Source organism: Orycteropus afer, unplaced genomic scaffold, assembly GCF_000298275.1.
Source record: "Orycteropus afer afer isolate SDZICR_OR568_19922 unplaced genomic scaffold, OryAfe1.0 scaffold00062, whole genome shotgun sequence".
NCBI lineage: Eukaryota > Metazoa > Chordata > Mammalia > Tubulidentata > Orycteropodidae > Orycteropus > Orycteropus afer.
In genome coordinates this window covers 3,731,256-3,746,000 of record NW_006921649.1, presented here as the reverse complement: position 1 = coordinate 3,746,000, position 14,745 = coordinate 3,731,256, and the positions used below count along the sequence as shown (strand labels likewise).

At 38.8% G+C, this 14,745-nt stretch overlaps 1 pseudogene; it reads right to left on the bottom strand.

Annotated features, from left to right (window-relative positions):
* Nucleotides 1-5,101: 5,101 nt before the first annotated feature.
* On the bottom strand, nt 5,102-5,678 carry LOC103196119 (annotated as a pseudogene).
* Nucleotides 5,679-14,745: the final 9,067 nt, after the last annotated feature.

Sequence of the window (14,745 nt, the reverse complement as noted above, 5' to 3'; positions counted from 1 at the left end):
TTGAGTTAGCTTTTTAAAATTACTATATTGAGAGTAAAATCATGTAAAAGGATAATATAATGGATTATTATGTTCCTACATACTACTGCTATTGTAGACTAGACATATAATCCAAAGAATGTACCTTTTTTTGGTATAATATTGTAAATTGTTGCTTTATAAAAAGCACTCTTGCCAGTAAATAATTTGTTCATATTTTAATGTTGTTGTCTTCGAGATACATTCATCATAACAGATTTGGTTTTTTGCCAATGTGTATCAGAACAGTGCCAAGAACTGTTCATAAAAATATGACCTTCCTCATTTTCTTTCCAATGGGACAATGTAAAGAGAGGAACCCAAGTAATCTAAACAATGTTTAACACCTTTAGCATCTGTTGGAAAGCAAAAATGAAGACTAATGTTCTCCTACATAGCTCATTTAATGTTTATCTTGATGATGAGAAAACAAGCAACCGAACAACCGTTGAACTGAATTACAATAAAATATACATTTTTCAGAGAGGGGAGCACAAAATCAGTTTTCATTTGGCATGCTAAGTATGCTATATTTGAACAGAATGTTACATATTCATTTCATTCATCATTTAAAGGCAGATAATCAGGAAGTCATTACGTGGCCTGCATTGGGCAGCTATTCGATTAGAGTATAATTGAGCACTCTGTAATTCAGCCAAAGCTGACAGGTTGGGAATGTATAATATCCATCTAAGTATTTCTAGTGTAGGGAAAAGAATGGGAAAATGGTAGTTGCTGGTCCAAACTGGCCACTGGGGTATAAGAGAAAGCTGCAGTTGGTAGTTTTAAAACAATAAAATTTATTTTTATTTCTTTATTTTTGCTGTTGTGTTCAGTTCCTTTTGCAAACTGGAAACTTATACATTTAAGTAACCTATATAGGAAAGCATCCCATCTAGATCACAAGACTGGACTTGCTATTTGTGGCACACTGGCATCTTTCTATAGACATAGAAGTGGTCAGCTAAAGCATACATCTAACTATCCAGGAGTTCATGAAGTGAGAAGCTGGGGTTGGAAGCCAGAGTGCAGAAGTGAGTAGTAAAGCAGGACAAGACTAGCTATAGATAGTTTTAATATCATTTTAGTTGTTTGGGGCAGGACATCAAATTACAAATGCCAGAGTGTGCATTATCAGTGCAACTACTTCTTTTAAGCAGGGCCATCACGTGACTTGTATGGCTTTCCATTGGTCTTCTTACTGTTCCTTGTCAAATTACTCCTCCTGTCTCCTGCCTTCCTATTCAAATTCAAGCTCAAGTTAGGTGAAGTTTCAACCAGAGGGAACTCTATTATATTGCAGGAGAAATATTTATTAGGTTTAGAAATAAGGGTGTAATTTATAGCAGTGTAATTTATAGAAGCCCCTTCCTGTTGCCTTTTATTAAAGGACTCCTCGTCATGCTACTGATATTATAACGTAAACACCACATTCAAAGAAATCTTGGTAGTATTCAGACATAGGAGAAACATGTGGTCTTGTGTGCTCCATCTCATAAAAAAGTGAATAGAGTTATTTGGGAGGAATTTGAATTGGAGACAAAGAATGAAGTCATTTAGGGAGTGAGTGGGGGGCAAAGAGAATGGGAATGAAGAGCCTGCAAGTGCAAGGACAGCCTGACCACTGTTGCTGCATCTTCATTCTTCCATTGGGATTGTCTCTATAGCATTATAACAATATATTATAAAAGTATAATAGGATGTTTCATCCAAGAAGTGAAGATACTAGCAGATTCCAAAGGGAGGTTCTTAGTACAGATTAACAGTTTTCAAATAAATGTATTGAAATTCCTCAGATCAGCCTAAATGCCCTTGCCTATATAAAATACCTAAAAGTTCCCAAAGAAGAGAAATATTTGTGACAAACATTTCTGAAAAGTGATTAGTCTGCAATAAGTCCCACCTCACCATAGAGAGGGGCTGAGATTGCCTTAACTTTCACTTTAAGCTCAGTAGAGAGATGTTTCAAGTAGACCACACAAAAAGACTTCTATGTGCCTCTCCAGTGTGGGGCTGCACAGACTGGAGTCTGACTTTCACCTGGGGGACCTAAAAGTTGAGAGATGGCATGGCTACTGCAGAATGATAGGGTCAAAAGGAAATGACTACATAGGAGAGACATCCCTCACAGTCTGTTGGAGCAAAATATGGTTTATTTGCCCTATAGTTCAGATGGGAGCTCTGGTAGCATATTGCCAAAGGCACTTGACTGCTCCCCAGATAACCAGAAAGCTGGTGTTTCAAACCCACCACCCACTCCTCAGAAGGAAGATGGGGCAATGTACTTCCGCAGTAATACTGCCTCGGAAACACAAGGAGGGGTCGCTATGAGTAGGGGCCGACTCGACGACACATAACAACAACAGCAACATATTTCAGATGTGATCCATGTGTGTGCAAGTATGGGATGGTCTTAAGTCATGTCCAAAGGGCCATCTATCTGAAGGAGCAGTGCATTCTACTTCAGTTGAGAATATTTGTAGAATCAACACATTCCAAAGAGCAGAGAAAAAAGTGAAAAGATAGACTGGATATGACTAAATGGAACTGAAAGTGGAGAGTGCAGTACTAGTCTTGTGTGTGTGTGTTGAGGGGGGAGGTGTAAAGTGTCTCTAAGATTCTATAAAACCACATTGTAAAATTAAATAAGGGGCACTTGTGGTACAATGGTTAAGTGCTTCATTGCTAACCTAAAGCTTGGTGGTTTGAACCTACCAGCCACTCCATGGGAGAAAGATGTAGCAGCTTGCGTCCACAAAGATTTATAGCCTTGGAAATCCTATGGGGCAGTCCTACTTTGTCCTGTGTGGTTGCTATGCTTTCAGTTAGCAGCTGAACACTTAATCACTGTGCCACAAAGCCTCCTTGGATATTAGACTTATCTGCCCACAATTTTATGAATCAATTTCTTGATATAAATCTTTCTCTAACCAGTTACTGTTGAGTTGATTCCAACTCATGGTGAACCTATGTACATCAGAGTATAACTCTGCTCCCTTGTGTTTTCAGTGGCTTTTCTTTTCAGAAGTAGATCTCTAGGCCTTTCTTTCAGAATACCTCTGAGTGTACTCAAACCTCCAACTGTTCGGTCAGCAGTGGCCATTTTAATTGTCTGTACCATCTAGGGATTCTGCTAACTGGCCACTCCTCAGGAGAAAGATGTGACAGTTTGCTTCCATAAACATTTACAGCCTTGAAAATCCTGTGGGATAGTTCTACTCTATTCTATAGGGTAGCTATGAATCAGAATCGACCCCAAAACAATGCATTTTACATATATATATATATATATATATATATATATATATATGTATATGTATATATATATATACACACACACATATATTCTTACTTGATCCCCTGGTAGAGAGCAGAAAATAATTAATTTTATCAACTGTAGCATTTTGAATATGGTATAAGGATATACATACTGATTTCTGAATGAATACTGTTTCGTAATGTTAAGTGACAACAGAACTATTTATTAACCATGAGTAAGAAACGTTATGGTGCCTTAGTATTTGCATAGAGGTGAAAGTATAGAAGTAAATCCATTGAAGAAATTTGAAGGGAAAGTGAAATTCAAAAATAACAGTGCTATATGGTCATATCCTATGAAAAATTCTTACTCAATGAAAGGATTTCATCCTGTATAGAAATCTATTTTGTGTTTACTTTTCTAGTTGTATCATTGCTCTATGGAAATAACTATGGACTAGAATTTGGTGGATCTCCTTCTCATAGACACTTTGTAAGTTAGAGCTGTTTGGTAATAATTGAGGGAACTAGAAAAGAAAGAAAAAATAGAATAAAGGCTCCAATGTATCTCTTTTGACTTGCCTTCTCTTTAATGTCAATTTACTAGGTACATTGTTACTGTTAGGTGTCACTGAGTCAATTTTGACACATAGCAACCTTATGTGACAGAGTCGAACTTCCCCAGAGGGTTTTCTAAGGTGTAATTTATAGGAGCTTATCAGGAGCTGCTGAGTGCATTTGAATTGCCAACTTTTCACCTATGAGTCAAGTGTTTAACCATTATGTCAGGCGGGCAATTAGAAAACAAGTAGTAGAGGGTGCTTAAAGAGAGAATGATCATAATTTAGGTAAGCATTGCTGTTTTGGTTACCTCTGCTCCTCTAACAGAAAATACCACAAGTGGGATGACTTTAACAAGCAGGAGTTTATTCTTACAGTTTTTGGAGGCTAGACGTCCAAGTTCCAAGTACCAGGCTCTAGGGGCTGTGTGAAAGCCCCTCAACCTTGGACTTCAGCTCTGTCTCTTGCTCCTGGCCCACTGAAGCTAGAGACATCTCTTCACTCAGGCAGCTACTGGCTGCTGAGGTTAACAAGCCCGAGGTTAACAAGCCCAATGTCAACAAATAAAATGGACCAGTCCCAATGTTGCCAAACAACACGGCAGGCCATTGATTTAAGTCCATTGCAAGTCCCAAGACTGGCAAAGCATGGCAGGCTGCTGAACAATGACTCAGCTACATTCAGGTTTCAAGCATGCCATAAAAGAGAGACCACTTCCAAAGCTGCTTTTTGTATACGGGAAGCAGACCACATCCCTAAAGCAGCTACTCAGCTGCTTGTGGTAGATCCCACCATGGAGTTGATTGTCAGTCTCATCATGGGAAATAACTACCACCAGCTGCCCAGCTACTGAACTAGGCTCAGCCAAGTTAACATACAACCTTAACTACCACAATTGCTAAAGCGTAGAAAGAAATTTTTAAAAATATTTCTAGATTTTTCTTCTCTTTGCTACCTAGCTGTAGTCTTGCAAGATCAAAATGTTTTCTCTACAATTAGTCATTATTTCCATATTTTTATCATAGATTCTATTTCAAGGAGAAAGATTCAGCCTTTCACTTTTTGCTTTTTTTTTTTTTTTTTAATTAGGTTCTATAGAAATGGTTCCAACTCATAGCTACCCTATGTACAACAGAACAAAACACTGCCTAGTCCTATACCATCCTCATAATCATTGCTATTATTGCTACCATTGTCACAGCTGCAGTGTCAGTCTATCCTGTTGAGGGTCTTACTGTTGTTTTGCTGACTCTCAACTTTACCATCACAGCTTCATGGCTGGAGGTTTGAAAACTCCCACTTTCTAGAAATATCTGCCAGTCAAGGGCACAGAGACGAGGGTGATGCTGATTCTCACGGGCACAAACAGCTTGTGGATGGCGTAGGCCACCACGAAGGTGCTCGTGCCCGCCACCATCTTGGACTGCACCAGTGACTCCTTAAATCCGAGTTTAAACAGGGCGGCAGACATATTCACGCCACTGAAAACCACTGTATAAAAGATGCCCAGGGAGACCAAGGAGATGCCAATGTGCATGCACACACCCACGGCCCTGTATTCTTTAAAGATCTTTCTCAGCTGCTGCTACTTGCTTTGCTTTTTCTCCTCCGTGCTGCTGACCTCCTCACCTGCCATCTCTGTGACATTGCGGGGATCCGGGCAGTCACCACTGTGCCTAAGAGTCCTGCATAACAGCCGGGCATTGGACAGGGGCCAGAGCAGAAGTAGGGACAGTGGCAGCAGGGCGCAAGGCGCGGTAGCGCTCAGGTGTCAAGCTGAGTGAGGCCGGGCCGAGTGCGTGCCCTGCCCCCGGCCCCAGCAACACCAGCAGCCCAGTCATGGTGTCCCATTAGGTGAGCGACCCAGACAAGAGAGCCAGAGCAAATGGAAGAAATGACAAGATAAAAGAGCAGAACAGAAGATTTCAAAGAGTAGCTGGAGCAAAGCCAATTACTATAATGAAATGTTCAAAGAGCTGGAGTTAGAAAACTAAAAGGGAAGAACAGATTCAGCATTTTTCAAGCTGAAATAATTGAGGAAGAAATTTAGGCCTCAAGTTGCAATATTGAAAGATTCTATGAGCAAAATATTGAATGATACAGGAAGCATTGAAAGAAGATGGAAGGAATACATACAGTCATTGTACCAAAAATAACTAGTTGATCTTTATCCATTTCAGGAGGTGGCATATGTTCAAGAATCAATGGTACTGAAGGAAGAAGTCGAAGCTGCATTGAGGAACTGGCAAAGAACAAGGCTCCAGGAATTGATGGAATACCCATTGAGATGTTTCAACAAACGGATGCCCTGGTTGAGGCACTCACTTGGTTACGCCAAGAGATTTGGAAGACAGCTACCTGGCCAATTGACTGGAAGAGATCCATATTTGTACCCATTCCAAAGAAAGGTAATCCCACAGAATCTGGAAATTATTGAACAATATCATTAATATCACATGCAAGTAAAATCTTACTGAAGATATTTCAAAAAGCTTACAGCAGTATATTGATAGAGAACTTTCAGAATACAAGCTGGATTCAGAAGAGGATACGGAAAGAGGAATATCATTGCTGATGTCAGATGGATCTTGGCTGAAAACAAAGAATACCAGAAAGATGTTTACTTGTGTTTTATGGACTATGCAAAATCATTTGATTGTGTGGATCACAACAAACTGTGGATAACATTGAGAAGAATGGGGATTCCAGAATGCTTAATTGCACTCATGAGGAACCTGTACATAGACCAGGAGGCTGTTGTTCAAACTGAACAAGGGAACACGGCATGGTTTATAATCAAGAAGGAAGTGTGTCAGGGCTGTATCCTTTTCACCATACTGCAGTATGGATTACATCTCAATATAAAGAAAACAAAAATCCTCACAAATGGACCTATAAACAACATTAGGATAAAGGGAGAAAAGATTGAAGTTGTCAAAGACTTCACATTGCTTGGTTTTACAATGGACACCAGTGGAAGCAGCAGTAAGGAGATCAGACAAAGTATGTTGTTGTAGTTGTTATGTGCCCTCGCGTCAGACCTGACTCACAGCGACCACTCCTTGGGTTTCTATAGAAGTAGATTGCCCAACCTTCTTTCTACAGAGTTGCTGGTGGGTTTGAATTGCCAGACTTCCAGTTAGCAGTCAAGTGCCTTAGGCACTATGTTGTTGCTGTTGTTATGTGCCGTCAAGTCAGCCCTGACTCATAGCGACCCCTCCTTGGGTTTCCGAGGCAGTATCACTATGGAAGTAGGATTGCCCAACCTTCCTTCCGAGGAGTGGCTGGTGGGTTTGAACCGCCAGCCTTCTGGTTAGCAGTCAAGTGCTTTGGCCACTATGCTACCAGAGCTCCTACTATAGCACTGGGCAAATCGGCTGCAAAGGACCTCTTTCAAGGGCTGAAGAGCAAAGATGTCTCTTTGAGGACTAAGATACGCCTGACACAAACCATGGTATTTTCAATCGCCACATATGCATGTGAGAGCTGGACAATGAATAAGAAAGACTAAAGAAGAGTTGATGCTTTTGAGCTGTGGTGTTGGCAAAGAATGCTGAAAGTACCATGGACTGCTAAAAGCACTAACAGGTCTGTCCTGGAGGAAGTGCAGCCAGAATGTTCCTTGGAGGTGAGAATGGCCAGACTTTGTCTCACATACTTTGGTCATATTCTCAGAAGAGACCATTCCCTAGAGAAGGATGTCATGCTTTGTAAGGTGAAGGGTCGACGAAAGAGGGGAAGGCCCTCAACAAGATGGATTGACACAGTGCCAGTGCTGATGGACTCACATATAGTGAGGATCATGGAGCTGGCTCAGGACAGGGCAGTGCTTCATTCTGCTGTGTGTAGGGTTGCTATGAGTCGGAGATGACTCGACGGCACCTAACAACCACATAACAACAACTACTTTACCAAGAATGATATTCTTCTCCAGGGACTGGTACCTTCTAACAACATGACCAAAGTAAGAGAGACAAAATTGGCCATTCCTGCTTCCAAGGACCATTTTTGCTGCACTTCTTCCAAGACATATTTATTTATTATTCTGGCAGCCCATGGGATTTTCAATATTATTTACCAACACCACAATTCAAATGCATGGACTCTTCTTCAATCTTCCTTTTCATTGTCCAGCTTTCACACCAATATGAAGCTACTGAAAAGACTATAGCTTGGGTCAGGTGCACCTTAGTGTTTAAAGTGTCATCTTTGGTGAATACTTTAAGAACTTTTGCAGCAGATTCACCCAGTACATTTCACTGTTTTGTTTCCTGACTGTTGCTTCCATTGGCATTGATTGTGGATCCAAGTAAAATTAAATCCTTGACAACTTCAACCTTTTCTCCATTTATTGTGATATTGCTTATTGGTTCAATTGTGAGGACTTTAGTTTTCTTTACGTTGAGATGTAATCCATATTGAAGTCTTTGATCTTCATCAATAAGTGTTTCAAGTCATCTTCATTTTCAGTGAGCAAGGTTGTATCATCTGTATATGTCAGGTTGTTAATGAGTCTTCTCCAATCTTGATGCCATATTCTAATTCACATAGTCCAGCTTCTCAGATTAGTTGTTCAGCATACTGATTGAATAAGCATGGTGAAAGGATACAAGGTTGACCCACATCTTTCCTGATTTAAAATCATGAAGTATCCCCTTGTTCTGTTCAAATGTCAGCTTCTTCATCTATGTATAGGTTCCTCATGAGACCAATTAGGTGTTCTGGAATTCCCACTCTTCACAATGTTACCCAATATTTGTTATGATCCACACAGTTGAATGCCTTTGCACAGTCAATAAAATATAAGTAAACATCTTTCTGGTATTCTTTCTTTTCACCCAAGATCCATCTTACATCAGCAATGATATCCCTCATTCCATATCCTCTTCTGAATCTGGCTTGAATTTCTGGCAATTCCTTGTTGATATACTGCTGCAACCATTTTTTAATTATTTTCAGCAAAATTTTACTTGTGTGTGATATTAATGATACTGTTAGAAAATTTCCCCATTCTGTTTGTCCATCTTTCTTTGGAATGGACCCATATATGGATTTTTTCCAGTTGGTTGATCAAGTAGCTGTCTGCTAAATTTTGGGGCATGAACAAGTGAGGACTTCCTGTGTTGCATCCATTTGTTGGAACATCCCAATGGCTATTCGGACAATTCCTGGAGTCCTGCTCTTTGTCATTTTTTCAGTGCAGCTTGGACTTATTCATTCAACACTAACAGCTCTTAATCATATGCTATCTCCTGAAATGGTGAAACATAGACCAATTATTTCTGGTACAGTGACTGTGTATTCCTTCCATCTTCTTTTGATGCTTCCTTCATCATTCTATGTTACCCATAGAATCCTTCAATATTGCAACTTGAGCCTTGAATTTTTTCGTCAGTTCTTTCAGCTTGAGAAATAATGAGTGAATTCTTCCTTTTTGGTTTTCGACTTCTAGGTCTTTGCACATTTCATTATAATACTTTGTCTTCTCAAGCTGCCCTTTGAAATCTTCTCTTCTTCAGCTTTTTTACTTCATCATTTTTTCCAATTGTTTTAGCTACTCTACATTCAAGATCAAGTTTCAGAGTGTCTTCTGACATCCATTTAGGTCTTTTCTTTCTTTCCTGTCATTTTAATGATATTTTACTTTCATCATGTATTATGTACTTGATATCATCTCTTTTTGTTTTGGATATTTAAAATACTGACTTATGAGTAAGGCATAAATGATGTACAAATACATTATTCTTTACTTCTCCTCCTTACACATTATTTATATAACTTAGTATTTTTATGAATGCATTATGATTTTGGGGCAAGTATATTGTGAATTTAAGTGCTACAGCAAAGGCCAAGAATGTATCATCTGGAGGAATCTAGAATGTTTTCAACATACTGGTTGTGCTGCATATCAGTATGCCAAGGCATGAAAAAATATTATCTCTCTGGATATTTATTTCGCAAAGTGGATTATTGAGATAATGGATGAGGATGAGATGGAGATGGAGTTCAGAGAAAAAAAGAGTTTGTGGAAAAAGATCTAGTTGATATTTGTTTGTGGGAAATGTTTACATATCTAAGTAAGGTCAGGGTAGCACATAATCTGCTCTCTTATACTAGCATGATGCAGACAATATGTGGCCCACAAAAAGAATCCTAAGATCCTGCGCAACAGAATCTCAATATTATCTCAGAAATTTGAGAGGTCACAGCTACTGATGTGGGGTTTGGGGAGGAGCAATTATGAAAAATAACCTCTTTATTGTGATTACCTCTGTACTCTTTTGCTTCTCCAAATTGATTTAACCTTCTGGGGTCAGAAAGCAAGTTCCATTATATTAAAAAAAAAAAAAAAGAAAGAAAATCTAGGGAATAGAAAGCTTGTTTGCACACTGTAGGTGCCCAAACAGACTCCGAGTAACATCAGACAATCAGAACAATGAAATAGATATTATTTTTGGGACACATACTTCGTAATTCTTCTGTATAGGCAGCCATGTACTTGTCATTAAAAATGGCCCACTTGGTGCTCTATGTGTGTGTGTGTTAAGTCCACTGAATGTTGATTAGCTTTGATTAACAGAACAAAGAGCTAAATGAAAACAGGATGCTTTTTTTTTTCTTTTTTTAGTCAATACACGGTGAATTTATATTCTCTAGGCTCACTATCTCACATATCACCAGAAGAATTGAGTCCCAAGCAATTTATTCATTTGTAGCCATAATAAATGACTTAGGGGATTGTAATGGTGAAAGAGTCTGTTATTTGGGGATTTGTAGTGATTGGTTACAAGAGGAAAATGAATTCCAGAAAGCCAACTAGAGTATTTATAATGAATTCATTGCCTCAGTCATCACAAAAGCAAAATACTAAAAGATTCAATTCCCACATATAAAATAAAAAATCACTGACACTATCAAATGGAAAGTAAAAATGTTAAAGCAACAGAATTCAATGGTAGTTATGCATGTAAAACAATAGTTTGTTCCATCATCTTTAACACTAGAAATGATCCACACAACTCCAAAGATTCTTTGCTATTCTAGAAACCTCCTGTTGTGTCTTAGTTTCACACTTGCCCTTTGATACTGTCCTTTCTATTTCTGGGGCTGGAAACCTGCAAACTCTATCTTCAGACACCCTTTAAAACAGGTTTCCTGTTAGGTTATGCCAGTAGGAGGTTGTTGTGCTGTACAATAGGTGGTGCCAGTGAGCAATTAAAGAACTATGGCAAATGAGATGTATTTTTTGCTGCTGCCTATTTTAGTGCTTCTGGCAGCACCGACAGAAGCAGTAAGCAAAGGGTTATGACCACAAACAGGTGTGTATGTTGCAGGTTCAGCTGCATCAGAGTGGAGCCTTCCTTGGCAGCAATTGTGTGGTCCCAGTAGCAGTATCAGCAGCATTTCCAGCATTTCTACAACAACTGCATGCTTCTGAGGTTCAGCCAAATAAGGAGAAGGTCCTTAAATTTTACGTAATGTTACTTCATTTGCTCTTACAGACCTCCTTCCTTCTCTCTTTAGTTTCCCAGCTCTTCAGCATTTTCAATTCTCTTTCTTCTCGAAATATCTAGGATTGTTATTGTTACCCTCAATATTGCTAGGTGCCGTCAAGTAAATTCAGACTCATAGTAACCTGATGTACAGCAGAACAAAGTGCTGTCTGGTCCTGCACCTGACTCACAATCATTGCTAAGTTTGAGCTCATTTTTGTAGCCAATATGTTAATCAATCTCATTAAGGTCTTCCTCATTTTTGCTGACTCTCTACTTTGTCAAGGATGATGTCCTTCTCCAGGGACTGATCCCTCCTGATAACATGCCCAAAGTATATGAGACAAAGTCCAACCACCCTTGCTTCTAATTAGCATTCAGGCTATACTGCTTCTGAAACAGATTTGTTCATTCTTCTTGCAGTCCATGGTATATTCAATATTCTTCCCAAAAACCATAATTCAAAGGCATCAGTTTTCAAAGGCATCAATTTTTCTTCAGTGTCCCTTATTCATTGTCCAGGTTTCACATGCATATGAGACAATTGAAAAGATAATGGCTTAGCTCAGATGCAATTTATTCCTCAAAGTGATATCTTTGCTTTTTTTTTTTTAATTTAAAGAGGTCTTTTGCATCAGATTTGCCCGAAGTAATCCATTGTTTGAGTTTTTGACTGCTGCTCCATGTATGTTGATTGTGGGATCAAAGTAAAACCAAATCCTTGATAACTTCAATATTTTATCTATTTTTTCTGGTGTTGCTTATTGATCCAATTGTGAGGATTTTTTCTTTTTCTTTTTTTTTTTCTCTATGTTGAGATATAATCCATATTGAAAGCTTCAGTGTTGGATCATCAGTAAATGGTTCAAGTCCTCTTCACTTTCATCAGGTTACATCATCTACAAGTTGTTGATAAGTCTAGTCCTCCTCCAATCTCCTGCCGTATCCTTCTACATACAGTCCTAACTGAACCGAACCAAACTCACTGCCATTGAGTCAGATCTGACTCATAGCAACCCCTGCTTGGGTTTCTGAGGCAGTATCACTACGGAAGTACATTGTCCAATCTCCCTTCTGAGGAATGGCTGGTGGGTTTGAACCGCCAACCTTCTGGTTAGTAGTCAAATGCCTTAGGCACTATGCCACCAGAGCTCCTACATCAAAGCAACATCCAGTTGCTTGGATTATTTGCTCAGCATTCAGACTGAATAAGTATGGTGAAAGGATAAAATCTTAATGCACACCCTTCTGATCTTCAACCACACAGTATCCCCCTAGTTCTGTTAGAGTGGCTGCCCCTTGGTGTGTATCTTTAAAAGGATAGGAAAGAAAGAAAAGTCCAAACTAGCTGTCAGACACGACTCTATAACTTGCTTTTCCATTTAGAGTAGATAAAGAAAATGGAAGAAATTATTAAGTAAAAGTGAACAGAAGATTTTGAATGACAGCTTGAAAAAAAAAAGTGAAGTATTATAATAAAATATGCAAAGAATTGGAGTTATAAAATCAAAAGAAGAGAACATGTTTGGCATTTTTCAAGCAGGAAGACTTGAAGAAAATAATCATGCCTCACAGCGCAATATTGATGAATACATACATAAGCAATACTGGCAAAATACTGAATGATGCAGGAATCATCAAAATAAGATGGAAGGAATATACAGAGTCACTGTATCAAAGGAATTGGTCAATATTCAACCACCTTAGAAGGTAGCTGAAAGAAAAGTCCAAACTTTACTGAAGGTATCAGCAAAAAACAGAGTTCCAGGAACTGAAGAAATCCCAATATGATGTTTCAACAAACAGATACAATGCTAGACATGCTCACTTATTGATGCCAAGTAATTATGAAGACAGCTACCAGGGGAACTGACTGGAAGAGATCCATATTTGTGCCCATTCCAAAGACAAGTGATACAATAGAATGCAGAAATTATCGAAAATATCATTAATATCCCATGAAAATTTAATGTAGCTGGGAATAATTAAAAAAATAGTTGCAAGGTACATCAACAGAAAACTGCAGAAAGTCAAGCCATATTCAGAAGAGGATGTAGAATGAGGGATATCACTGCTGATATCAGATGGATTTTGGCTAAAAGTAGAGAATACTAGAAAGATATTTACATGTGTTTTACTGATGGCATAATCGTTTGATTGTGTGAATCAAAACAGATTATGGATAACAATGTGACTATGGGAATTTCAGAATACTTAATTGTGCTCATGTGGAAACTGTACTTAGAAAAAGAGTCAGTCTGCTTTCCTTACTGGACAATAATTGATAAAGCATAACCAAGAGTGATTCCAGAAACAAGTAAACCTGGGATTTGTAATGTAATCTGACTGGGTCTAAATGCAGTAGTGATCTTATTGCCTGTAGAAAATGAAAAATTTATAGTCGATATTGAAAAACAAAACTCACTATCCTCGAGTCAATTCGACTTATAGTGACCCCTCCTTGGATTTCTGAGATGGTATCTCTACAGCAGTAGATTGCCCAATCTTCCTTTTGAAGAATGGCTGGTGGGTTTGAACCACCAGCCTTCTGGTTAGGCACTAGGATATTATGCAGTACCAAAACAGTAACTGAGAGTGTTTCCTGCCACTGCCTGAAATCATGTGCCTAGTAATGGCCAAGCTTTAGGAGACCAAATGACTGCTTCATGGTGAACATGATTCCAAGGCCTAAGGGATGGCTAGGTAGCTTCTGAGTATACTCGACAGCCTATAGGAAGAAAATGGCTATCTCCTGGCTTTATATTCTGAGCTAAAAATATGGTCAGAGTAATGGAGAGTATATTGTCATGGCCTTAAAAATCTCTTATGAAATCACATAACTAGTTCCCTAAAAATTAACCCAGTGTAAGTAGATTTTCAAAGTAAGTAGACTTGACCATTTCTGTGTGTCTCATGGCATTGGGGCATATATTAACAAGGAGTGGAATTCCAAACAGTGGAATGATTAAAAGCAACTAGATTCAGATTAATCTGAAAACTTTGAAATTCTAAGTCTCTCAAATCTCCTTTTCCACAGGAAGCTGACCCTGTTTTCCAGTTATTTCTTGTTTTAAAACCCTGCAAAGAGCTTTACTGAGTGCAGTTACTTTGCAAGAGGATCCCAAATTTTCTCAAGATACAACCTCATCACAACTCATTGCCTCCTTGCTCACACCTAGATATGGATCCCTGTTGATCCAGGAGTATGAGAGCAAAATATGTCCCAGATGGAAACAGGCTACGTAGTGAATGAATTATAGGATTCAGTCAATTTGTGTTGGCATAAACCTGAGGAATATGTGTAGGAAAGTGCTCTCAAAGTGTTAGATCAAGAAGAACAGTAGACAACAACGGATTGAATATGCTAGATTGATCAGCTGGCAACGGCTCTTATAATATTTTCTGATTGGTTGAT